This window comes from Chiloscyllium plagiosum, unplaced genomic scaffold, assembly GCF_037043375.1.
Source record: "Chiloscyllium plagiosum isolate Xiang-an unplaced genomic scaffold, Cpla_swu_hap1 HiC_scaffold_38, whole genome shotgun sequence".
In the NCBI taxonomy this organism is placed as follows: domain Eukaryota; kingdom Metazoa; phylum Chordata; class Chondrichthyes; order Orectolobiformes; family Hemiscylliidae; genus Chiloscyllium; species Chiloscyllium plagiosum.
In genome coordinates this window covers 87941964-87955457 of record NW_028270176.1, presented here as the reverse complement: position 1 = coordinate 87955457, position 13494 = coordinate 87941964, and positions in this window count along the sequence as shown.

The window sequence follows — 13494 nt, the reverse complement described above, 5'->3', positions numbered from 1 at the left end:
GTGTGTCTGCGTAAGATACTCTGGGCAAGCCCAGGAAAAGAGAAACCAGGTCGATTTCCAATTCGGTCCCCAAGACTCACTCTACCACATCTAACACAGTGCTCCAATATGTACAAAGCCTGCAGCCGGACCACATGCAATGAGTAAGAGTGCCTGTAGTCATTCTGCATTTAAGACATGCTGAAGGATAATCTCACTTTGAATTTTGAGAGAAAATCTTGGGTCAGATAGAACCTATGATGAAATTTCAACTGCATGGAAAGAATCCTATTATAGATCAAAATCCTTTGAGCATTTTCACAAATATCCTCCCATGTCTCCGAAAAAATCTAAACCCCCAACTTCCTCGCACAGACGTCCCGAAGCTGCACAGTCTTGTCTGAGGGGACACTCACCAACAAATGACACAGGGAACTGACAGAGAGGGTATTCTTTACAATAATCACCTGCTTCTCTGTATCGGATCCATAAGTGTCTGTTAAAATTGTGTTTTTTAATCAAATCTCTAATCTGGAACAAAAACAGAAGAGGTCTCTATTAGGCAGTACATACATATGAGTCATTTGATCAAATGATATCATTGTTTCTCCCTCAAGTAACACATGGTGGCTCAGTGGTTTGCACTGCTGACTCACTGCACCAGTGTGACGGGTTTGGTTCCAGCTCTGGGTAATTGGCTGTGTGGAGTTAGTATATTCTTAACTGTGTCTGTGTGGGCTTCCTCCTCCAGTCCAAAGATGTGTAGGTTAGATGAATTGGCCATTGATAAATCATTCATAGTGTTCAGGGATGTGTAGGTTTGGGCATTAGTCAGGGTAAATATGGGATGGTAGGGGAATGGGCCTCGGTGTGTTACCCTTCAGAGGGTCGAAGTGGACTTGCTGGGCCCAAGGGCTTGTATCCACACTGTAGGGATTCTACTAATTCTAAATCACCCAAGCAAGGCGCACCCCTGGCTACCCATAGATTAAACCTTGAATCCATTATCCCCAGTTGACAGCCCGGTGTATCAATTATAGGGGTAAGAAACATGAGGGCGGTATTGCCCTCGATCTGACGCATTGTCCTTCAAGTTTTAACAGTATTGATAATAATTAGTTTATGACAATACTTCATAAATGTTGTCATTTTATCTAAGAACAACAGACCAATAAGGCTTCACTTTGTCATATTGATGCCGAGTCCTCAGCCGCCCAGGCACTCACATACGATGAAAAGAGCTTAATTGATTGCTTTTAATCTGGGAGATCTACCCCGCACAATCTGTGGGGCAGTAGCAATTTTGTTAGCTTGATATAGAATCGCTTATGGGGCCAAATAAAAGAGCTAAACCAGCCATTATGTTACCGAAATATCTGTCTGGGTAACAATAACAGCTATCCAACCTAGCCAGGATATTGGAAATGCCTCCCATCTATGAAGATCTTGTTTAATTTTGTCAAACAAATGGATGCAGTTCACGTTAAATAAATGATTAAAGACAGATGTAATGAATATATTCAAATAGGGAACCACCCCAGTGACCATTTTAGAGGAAACCAGGATTTGCCCTCAGTATCAGGTATTTCCCTAAGACCTCCCATAGGCCTGGCCTCCAACTTTGTAAAATTAATCTTATTGCCCGGAAAGGCAACAAGCGAATTAATGCATTGCATCACTTGAACTACCGAAATTGCAGGATTTGACAAAAACATAAGACCCTAATCTGCATACAATATAATCTCACGTGACTCCTATCCCACTTCTGGGTCAGATGTGTTGGCATCCCTACGGATGGCCTCCGCCAGTGGCTCAATCACCAACGTAAACAACAATGGTGAAAGGTGTCAGCCTTGGCGGCTGCCTGGAGAAATATTAATATTACTGGGTGGCCACACCATTAGTGAGAACCGCAGCCAGAGGATCACAGTAAAGGACCCTCACCCACTTGATAAAAACTTTGCGTATATCAAACCATTCTAATGTACAGAAGAGATCCGGCCACTCAACCCAATCAAATGCCTTCTCTCATCTAAAGGGATCAATATTCCCTGGACAGATTGTTGTTGACACTCTTGGATCATATTGAGTAACCTCTTAACATTGTAGGAAGATCTGCGTCCCTTTATAAAGCCTGTTTGGTCCTCTTTGGCAACGGAAGGCAGCAAAGTTTCCAGCCTTAATGCAAGGATCTCAGACAGGATTTTGAGAACAACATTTGAATGTGAGATTGGCGTGTAAGAAGTACAATCCTCCAGGGTCTTCCTTTCTTCAGCATCAGAGAGATATGAGCCTCCCTTAAGGATGGAGGGAGGGGTTCGTGACTGTATGAGTGACAGAACATGTTAAACATCAACCCTGACAATAAGTTGATAAATGATTTATAAAATTCACTCAGAAATCCGTCAGGAACGTGCACCTTTACATTCTGAAGCTGCTTCACACCCTCCTGCGCTGACAATGGTGCATTAAGGCACAACACCTATTCAGGGGTTACTCCTGGAAGACCCAGGTTCTTGAAAAATGACTCCATCTTAATCCATCTATCCTCAAAATGTTCAGTCTGAAATAATTCGGAGAAAAATCTCGGACAGGCTTCATTAATCTTTTTGCAATCGGAGGGAAGGATCCCAGTACCTTCCCTAATTGAGGTAATGGCTTGAGGGGGCACTCATTTTCCTGGCAAGTTAGGCTAAATACTTGCCTGGCTTATCACCATGTTCAAACAGCCATTGTTTTTCAATAGTAAGTTCCTTCCTGGCTGTCTGTGTGAGCGAGGAATTCACTGTAGACAGAAGCGTTGTTATCCTCTGCAGATTAGGCACTGAGGGGTTATCACAGTATGCACTCTCGGCTGCCCTCAGCTGTGCCTCAAGCCAGCGTTCCTGCTTCCCCCTTCTGCCGCTTCCTGATGAATAACTATTCCCTTGGCATGAGTGTTAGCAGTTTCCCATAGAATGGATGTGTTACTGGTTGAATCTGCATTAATGGTTAAGAAAGATCTGAAATCTTTACAGAAATACTCAATGAACTAACTAGCCTTAAGCAAAAAAAGGATCCATTCGCCAGCGTCTCGAAATTCTTATACTGCTTCATGGTCAGAAATGGTAATTTTCCCAATTGTGCAGGATGCCACCGAATCTAAGATTGTTGCAGGGATGGAGAAGAGTTCAACATTCGTGTGGCATTTATGCAGGTTATAGGAGAAAAAAAAATCCCTACTTGTGATGTGGATCTGCCTCCAGACATCCACCAGCTCTAGTTCTGCACAAGAATCAACTAATTGCTTACATTATGACGAGGGTATTGGGTGACCATTGGACATTCTGTCCACTGTGGGGTCCATAAGACAGTTGAAATCATCTACACTAATGTACCATGAGACAAGATAACTTAATTTGGAAAATGCATCTACCACGGTTTTAAGAGGGTGCACCGGGAGGCAATAACCATTCAAAATACTGTATTCTTTCCCATAGTTCAAGGGTTTGGGGATTATGATCCTCTTGTGAATGTCGAATGTAATCTAGTAATTTAACTGGAAGATTCTTCCTATCCAATATGGCTTCTCACCTACTCCTACTATTAACAAAACGAAAAATAAACCCGATCAAATCCGCCCTGCTGCAATATCAAATATTCATTGTCATCAAGGTGCATCTCCTGCAATAGGACAACATCCACCCTCTCCTTTCTAAGACTAGAAAGTACATTTTTCCTCTTGACTGGACGATGGCTCCGCTTATTGTTCCAGGTACACCATTTAAGAACATCATTAACCATCACACACTGTAGCAACATCTGAGCTCTAGAGAGGAAGAACTCGAATTACACATCACTGATCATAAATGAAAAAAGACTCATAGAGCTTAAAAACAACACAAACTAAGACTACTGCATCTAACAAGCTCTCAAAACTTTCCAAAACAAAACACACACAAAAAAACAAAAAATGAAACAAAATCCAAAGTGCCAATGACACTCCATAGGGAATTTACCACCCTCCCCTACCACGCCGGTCCAGTGGGGACGATTACATCCCAAAACTTTATCTTCTGCCTGCTACCAATATGACACCCAGGGCAATTAACGACAAAAATCGGACTTCAACTGCTCTTTGGTCGGTATTTAATCATCACAACTACCTTTGTAACCCGCTCCTGCTTGAGTCGCACCCCAGACACAAGCAAGGAAAGAGAAAAAGAGTAGTAATACTAATGAAGAAGTTAAAAGTGAGTACTCTACCCATCCCCGACTATAATTTAACACTGGTTAATACCTGAAAAATCCAAGAAAATTTCTTTGAGAGAAACATGATTATCTAAACATCCATCTTACTTTAAAATATCCACAAAGTTTTCGCTTTCTCTGGAGAGTCAGACGAGTGTATGGATCCATTGAAAGCAATATGGAGCACCGCTGGGTACCGTAAGGAATACTGAATCCCGAGTTCCCTTACTCTTCTCTTAATATCATCAAAAGATTTTCTTTCCTGAGTCACCACCGTTGAAAAGTCCTGAAGAACATAATACTGGAGCCCTCGTGAATTAAAGCAATCGGATCTGTCCCCTGTGTTCCGGACATTCCATCAGTCTTTGTTTATCCCCATAACTATGTAACCGCACAAGGACAGGGCGAAGGCGCTGGTCTGAGTCTGACCTCCGCACCATAACCCAATGAACTGTTTCAGTATTCACCTGTCCCTTTTAAGTTTTGAAGTGAAGGAATCGCTGCAGCCAGTTCTCAATAAACTCACCCGCTCACCACCTTCCGTCCGGTCCAGCAAACCGACGATGTGAACATTTTTCATCCTATCCCTGTTCTCGAGGTGGTCGTCATGTTCAGTTAAGGATTGCACCTGCGTTTGAAAGGTGAGGATCCTCTCCTGAAAGGAACTGATCGCGGTCTCTGTCGCTGCAGTTCAGCGCTTGACATAATCTGTTCTGTTTCCAAGGCTGTCAAGTTGCTACTCATGTTTTTGGAGCACGGCTGAGAGCGGCCCGAGCCACTGCTGAAAACTTCTTCAATCATTACTTCAATCATTTCACATAACTTTGTGAACTCAGTGACCAAGGCCTGGTGAGGAACTGGGTCCATGGAACGAGCAGGGTGTGTTGCAGCTACAGCCTCAGGCAGGCTCGATGCTTCTGACGGGTTCACCGTGTGTTAGGACTTACTCGATCCTTTCCCATGTTTTGTTATTTCCACTTGACAAATCGGGATTAGTAAAGATTCTATCGCTCTTCTAGTGTTGAATTTTACACAAATGGCTGGGATGGGTGGGTTAGAGAACGACTTTGCCTGTGCTGTGATGCAAAGCCCAGCAAAACAGACCTTCCGGATCTCCGGTATCTTGGCTTCCCCCTTAATGTTTTATTGATAGTATCATTTCATTTTGCATTATATTCCTGGATGTTCCGGACCCGTGTAATTTGATACCACTGTCTACATTTTCCCCTACGCTGCAAATTGTTGCCCATTCCTCGAAAATCCTTGATTCTGTGGGGAAAATCCGTCTGTGGGGAAGAGTGTTCCAAGGACTCTCAGCACTTCGAGAAAACAAATATAAACTTTATGATCTGAGTGTGAGATTAATTTTTTTTCTGTCTCCTTATCTGAGAAAGGATATAATTACATTGAAAGCAGTTCAGAGATATTTCATTTCACGTATTCCTGGGGTGAAGGGCTTATATTATGAAGGCCCTAACAGGGTCATCTTGGAATGAGAATGAAACATACAAGATCTTGATAAGTGTGGATTAGGTATATACTCGCTAGGTGTTTGTATAGGCCAAATTTGTTGTAATTGGCATAGAACCTCTGCAGTTTGGAGGCAGGACATTCCGTCCATTAAGAACGCACTGATGCACCAAACAGCATCCTACCTGGACGTGGCCCCCTACCTTATCCATGTAACCCTACATTTCCCATAACTAACCCACCTAACCTACACATCCCTGGGCACTATGGGCAACCACTTTAAACTGCACATCTTTGGACTGTGGCAGTAAACTGTAGCACTGAGAGGAAACCCATACAATCACGGGGAGAATGTTCAAACTCCACATAGAGGGTCGCCCGAGGTTGGAATTGAACCCAGCTCCTTGGTGATGTGAGGAAGCAGTGCCACCCACAGATGCAACATATTCCTCCGTTAGTTCTGATAGTAACTTGTGGCTGACTAAAGAAATCGGCCTGACTTGTTCTTATCACTGAACCTGACCCAGTCTGAGACCTTTATCATCGGCCATATCACCAACCTGGTTACATTTAAAATTTGTTGTGAGCAGTGGAGGAGTGGGATTAGAAAAGGAAATAGTGACACCCTTCATCCTCAGTCACAAATGGAGTGAGAAGAAATTCACGAAGTGGGAATTCAGTCGAGTGGAAATCCTCTTTCCCAGAAGTTTGGGATGGCTGAATCTTTATATTATATCGAGGCTGGCTTCATGTGATTTTCCATCGACCGGTGTATCAGGGATAATGGTGCTTGGAGAGAAAAGTGCAGCTGGGACAACAATAAGATGAGCCACGATCTTATTTACTGGTGGGGTATTGTCAAAGTGCCGAATGGGCCACTCCTATCCCTCAGCCCTGTGTTCTGATGTTCCATTCAGCCCTTCAGACCTGTAAATTGAGGCCACGCCGATGGTTAGGTGTAGTTTTGGAAATGTACTTGGAAAATCTAACCTGGATCAGGAAGTGAACCTCACCCCCAATCCCTGTTTCCAGGCTTCCCATCTCTGTAACTTCTGCTCCAAATTTAAGCCATGTCCCAGACCCAGATTCGCTGTGACTACAGCCCCCATACCCCACCCAGGGTAAACTCAAACAAATCCTCTGCTCATCCGAATGTAGCATTACACAACACAACTTCCAGGAAAATAACCAGTTACTTTCCAAAAGCATAACATGTGAAATTAATAACAGTAGTAACAGTAGGCTATTCGGCCCCTCAAGCTTGCCCTGTCATTTAATACGGACATGGCTGATCTACTCCAGGACTCGACTCCACTTTCTTGCCGACTCCTTGAGGAGAGTGAATGAGGTATATATACCCGCTGGGTGTTTGTATAGTCCAAATTTGTTGTCCCTCCACACCTCTCCGGGTTAGGGAATTCCAGACATTCTGAGAGAAGACATCACTTTGCATCTCAGACTGAAATCGATGTTCCATATTCGGTATCTATGTCCTCAAGTTCGGGACTCCACCCAGGAATGGTAACAACTTCTCAAATCTGCAGTGTTAACCCCTCTCTGTGTCTTGTATTTTTCAGCAGTATCACTCCTCATTCGTTTAAACCCCAATGAATGATCGCCTCACCATTTTAGAGATTCTCATTAACACAAACCTTTCGTCCCAGGAACCCATCTTTTGAAACAACCCAGTTACTTGCTGCACCAGCATGCTGACTTTATGTTTCATTCACAGGAAGACTCCAATCCCTTTGTACTGCTCCTTTTCTGGAAATCCTCTCCATTAAATAACAGCCTGCCTTTGGTTCTCAGTGTCATCCACAAATTCGGATGTATGTTGCACTCAACTCCCTCCTTCAGGCTATCAGTATAGATTGTAAATATCTGATGCCATTGGACTCATAGCTGTGGTACTCCAGCAGATACACCTTTATCATGAAAATTCATTAATCCTGACTCTCCGATTTCTATGTGCGAACCAATCATCATCCCATGTTAATACATTATCCGTCATCCTTCGACCTTCTGTCATATGTAAGAACTTTTATTTTGTAATACCTTGTGGAAAATCTCTGGAATGCCTGGTGTCTACCAGATCCCCTTTATCAAGTCTGATTGTTACATTCTCAGGCATCTCCAGAAATACCTTGCATAATTTTACAGGGCAAAGTATAATTTCTCTTTCACAAAACACTCGGACCATGCGTGAAGCGTTTCTATATGTCCATGCTGGCCAAGTTTTCCAAATTAAGCTCGTCCCACCTGCTTTCATTTGGCCCATATGCCTCGAAATCTTTCCCATTCATATGTTTGTCCAAATGAATTTTAAATGTTGTACCTGTACTGGCATCTACCTCTCTTCCTCTGACAGCTTATTCCATAACCACAACACCCTCCGTATAAAAAAGTTGCCCCTTCGTTCCTTTTAAATCTTTCCTCTTTCACCTTAAACCTATGCCTTCTATGGCTGAACTCCCCATGCTGTTGGAAAGATCTTGGCTATTCACCCTATCCATATCTCTCATAGATTTTTGAAGCTTTTACAATGTCACCACCCAACCTCCTACACTCCATCTGATTCTAATTTTAAGAACAAGCATTTAAAGATAAGCACTGCAAATTTAAACAATATTAAACATGACAGGTAAACAATACTCAGATCAACTTCATATGGTGATTTGTTTTTCTCCATATTACAATACTAAGGCAGCATGAAATGCTTACTAGTGCCAATAAGAAGTCAAACACATGGATTCCTTTGTCTAAAGGGGCGATGATCTCGACAGTGAAAACGGTATCCATGGTCAGATCTATATAATGCCACAGAGTCAACATTCTCCCTCCTGGCCTCCCTATGACCTTGTGTGGTTGTGTCTTCTTAATCTTGCACTCAATTGAGAGAACCCCTTTCCCACATTCACACCTTAATTTAAACACATCTTACATCATCCACTCGTTCAGCAGTGCTAAAAGCCTGTTTATCTTTGCCACACCCTCTTTTCCCTGTCATCCATCCCCCCACCTCTGATAAGGGATTAAAAATCCCAGGTTCCAATCCTTTTCAGTTCTGAAGAAGTGCCACACTGGGCTTGATACTCTAACGCTGTTTCTCTGTCTCTGCAGATGCTGACAGACCTACTGAATGTCTCCAGAAATGAATAGGCACAGAACAAATTTTCACTAAAACAAATAACTATGGATACTGGAAATAAAAATACAAAAATTGCTGGATAAACTGGGAGCTTTGAAAAGGGTCACTGGACATGAAAGTTTAACTCTGCATTCATTCCAGAAGATGCTACAACATTTTCAGTAATTTCTTCACCATTTTCTGTTTTTGGACAATTTCCAAAGAAGGATGTCAATGATGCTCAAACATCCCGCCCAACCTGGAGCGCCGTACACTGGGGACTGAACGATAGTCCACAAGTACCTAGATTCTGAAACTGCATGAGACTGACATCACTGAAACTACAGAGCTTTTAATCATGTCAGGGAGAAAAACAGAGGGAACACATTCACTTCAAATGCCGAAGTTGACATTGTGGAAAAGAAACGATTTAGATTATTACCTTAAATGGATTGAGATAAAGTAACAAATTGGAGGCGTGACACCAGGGAGATGCCCTCAGCAGAATGAGAATATGAAAGTGGAAGTGTTACGGCAGTGTTCAGAAACCAGGTTAGGTCACTGAATGCAGGGCTGATGCCAAGGTCGGAATCACGTGCACATAAACCTGTTGACAAAACACACATGACTGGTTGCATTCCAAACAGCAGAAATAACTTCTGATGGAGAAGGGGAAATGATCCCAAGACTAACAGATCGGATCTAAGCTCTGTCGTCCTGCTAAATCCAATCATAAATGTCAATGGATTATTAAACAATTTACTGGATCAGAGGACGCCACAAATATCCTCATCCTAAATATTGGAACAACTCTAAATCAGTGAAAAAAAGTCAAGGATATGGTGTCTGCACTACCCTCAGCCAGAGGTGTTGACTGGATGATCCAACTCACACTCATCATGATGCCCACAGACTCACAGATGCCAGTATACAAGCAATTCGATTTGCTCTACGTGACATGAAATTACAGCTGGACACAGTAGATACGATAAAGGCAATGGGCCCTGAAACCATTCCTGCAATGGGACTGAAGACTTATGCTGCACAACAAGCCGCGTCCCTGGGGAAGCTGTTTCATTCCAGCTCCAACTCTGACATCTCCCTGGCAATGTGGCAAATTACTCAGCTATGTCCAGTCCCCGAAGAGGAGAATAATTACAATCTGACCAATTGCCACCTCGAACTCCCATCACGACAGTAAAATTGGTGGGAATTATTTTTGTCAGAGCTGTCAAGTAGCACCGAAATAATCAGGTCAGTATGGTTTCCGATAGGTGTCCATGTGGAGATGATGTTGTTGTGGAAATATCATTGTATTACGAATCCAGATCAGGATAATGCTCTGGCAGCTGGTGGAAGTTAAAAGTGATTAATAAAATATCGAGTCCGAAAATCTGGTGTCAGTAATAGTGATCTCGTGTCCAATGTTGATTTTAAACATTGATCTCCTTCCCCAATGTATTTTCAGGAAGTGAATCTCCCGTGCTTTCCTAGTCTGGCCTAAAAGTGACTCCAGACGCACAGACATGTTATCAACTCTTCAATGGTCTCTGAATCGGCCAAGTAAGACACTCAATTGTATCAAAGTGCTGTGAGGTCTTAAAGGATAAAACCGGGCTGAACACCTGGCACCAGCCTCGTTATCAGAAAATGGAACGGGAAACACAATCCTATCGATCCTGCAGAGGCCTCCTTCCTAACATCTGAGAGCTTGTGACAACATTTACAGAGCATTCCCACAGACTGCACACAAACATTGGGAAAGGAGGAGGGCATTCAATACGTTGAGATTTTCTCATGCTAGTTCATGACCGAACATCTCCTCAATGCAGTTTTCCCCATACAATGTTCATATCCCATAATATGTTTTCACATTGTGAAATAAAAACCGAGAACTGATATAGTGCTTTCGGCCCATCAAGTTTGCTTCTCTATTCAATATACACGCGGTTCTTTGATAACGCTTGTGTATTAAATACGATTTGACTGTTTTCTTTAAAGTGAACTATCATTCCAATCTGTCTCACACTGTCAGTGTTTGATATATTTCCTCGGGCTGGCAAGGCCAGAAACAGGGCGGTAATGGACTTGAACGTGTGGCTGGGGAACTGGCACAGGAAGCAAGGATTTAAATTCTTGGATCACTGGGGTAAGTTTTGTGGTAAGCATAAATTATACAAGAGAGACGGTTTGCACCTTAATAGGTTGGGGACCAGCATTCTGGCAGGCAGGTTTGCTACTGCAACACAGCTGCATTTAAACTAAGTAGCGAGGGGGAGGGGACTAACTGGATGTTTAAGAAGGAAATTGAAGGGCAAGTTAGAAAAAGGGAAGTCAAGAAACACAACTGGATCAATGACGCAGAAATCTCAAAAAGTGATCATGCTGTAAGGTTGAGTGAAATAGGAGTTTTTGGGAAGTGTGAGGATAGTAACAAATTAAAAATACTCTGTATGAATGCACGAAGCATTAGAAATAAGATGGATGAGCTTGAGGCTCTTTTGGAAGTTGGCAGATACGATATTGTGGGGGTAACTGAGACGTGGCTTCAAGTGGACAGGGCCTGGGAAATGAATATTCAAGGCTACACGTGCTATCGTAAGGACAGACTGACGGGCAGACGGGGTGGGGTGGCCATGCTGGTAAGGGAGGATATTCAGTCCCTTGCGTGCGGTGCCCTAGAATCAGGGGATGGAGAGTCAGTATGGATAGAGCTGAGAAAATCTAAGGGTAAAAAGACCGTCTTGGGAATTATCTACAGGCCCCCAAACAGTAGTCTGGATATCGGATGTAAGTTGAATCAGGAGCTGAAATTGGCCTGTCGCAAAGATGTTACTACAGATGTTATGGGGGGATTTCAACATGCAGGTAGACTGGGAGAATCAGGATGGTATTGGACCTCAAGAAAGAGAGTGGAGTGATTCCGAGATGGATTCTTAGAACAGCAGGTACTGGAGCCTACCAGGGAGAAGGTAATTCTAGATCTGGTATTATGCAACAAACCAGAACTGATCAGGGACCTCTTGAAGGGACCAAGTGAAGGAGCCATTAGGAAGTAGTGACCATAAGCTTCAATCTGCAATTTGAAAGGGAGAGGGTACAATCGGAAGTGACAATATTTCAGTTAAATAAAGGGAACTATGGAGCTATGAGCGAGGAGCTGGCCAAAGTTCAATGGTGCAATACCTTAGTAGGGATGACAGTGGAGTAGCAATGGTGGATATTTCTGTGTATAATGCAGAAGTTGCAGGATCAGTTCATTCCAAAAAAGGAAGAAAGATCCTAGGAGGAGGCATGGGTGGCCGTGGCTGACGAGGGAAGTTAAGAAACATATAAAGTTAAAAGAGAAAAAGTATAAGGTAGCAAAGATAAGTGGGAAAACGGAGGACTGGGAAGGTTTTAAAGATCAACAGAGGATTACTAAGAAGGAAATACGCAGAGAAAAAATGAGCTACGAAGGTAAACTGGCCAAAAATATAAAGGAGGGTAGTAAAAGTTTTTTTAGGTATGTGCAAGGCAAAAAAATGGTTAAGACTAAAAGTGGGTCCTTGAAGACAGAAACAAGGGAATATATTACAGGGAACAAAGAAATGGCAGAAGTATTAAATTGTTACTTCAGATCCTTGTTCACTGGGGAAGACACAAGCAATCTCCCTGAGGTAACAGTGGCTGAAGGAACTGAACTTAAGCGAATTTATATTTGCCAGGAATTGGTGTTGGAGAGACTGTTCGGTCTGAAGGTTGATAAGTCCCCGGGGCCTGATGGTCTACATCGCAGGGTACTGAAGGAGGTGGCTCGAGAAATCGTGGATGCGTTGGTGATTATTTTCCAGAAATTCATAGATTCGGGATCAGTTCCTGTGGATTGGAGGGTGCCTAATGTTGTACCACTTTTTAAGAAAGGTGGGAGAGAGAAAACAGGAAATTATAGACCAGTTAGTCTGACCTCAGTGGTGAGAAAGATGCTGGAGTCTATTATAAAGGACGAAATTACGACACATCTGGATAGGTCAGAGTCAGCATGGATTTATGAAGGGGAAATCTAATTTTCTGGATTTTTTTGAGGATGTAACTCTGAAGAAGGACGAGGGAGATTCAGTAGATATAGTGTACCTGGACTTTCAGAAAGCTTTTGATAAAGTCCCACATAGGAGGTTAGTCAGCAAAGTTAGGGTGCATGGTATTGGGGGCAAAGTACTAACTTGGATTGAAAGTTGGTTAGCTGACAGGAAACAAAGATTAGTGATAAACAGCTCAATTTCAGTATGGCAGGCGATGACCAGTGGGGTACTGCAGGGATCAGTGCTGGGACCGCAGCTTTTTACAATATATATTCATGATATCGAAGATGGTATGAGTAATAACATTAGCAAATTTGCTTAGATACTAAGCTGGGTGGCAGGGTGATATGTGAGGAGGATGTTAGGAGATTACGGGGTGACCTGGACAGGTTAGGTGAGTGGTCAGATGCATGGCAGATGCAGTTCAATGTGGAAAAATGTATGGTTATCCACTTTGGTGGCAAGAACAGGAAGGCAGATTACTACCTAAATGGAATCAATTTAGGTAAAGGGGCAGTACAGAGAGATCTGGGTGTTCTTGTACACCAGTCAATGAAGGCAAGCATGCAAGTACAGCAGGTAGTGAAGAAAGCTAATAACATAGTGGCCTCCATAACAAGAGGGATT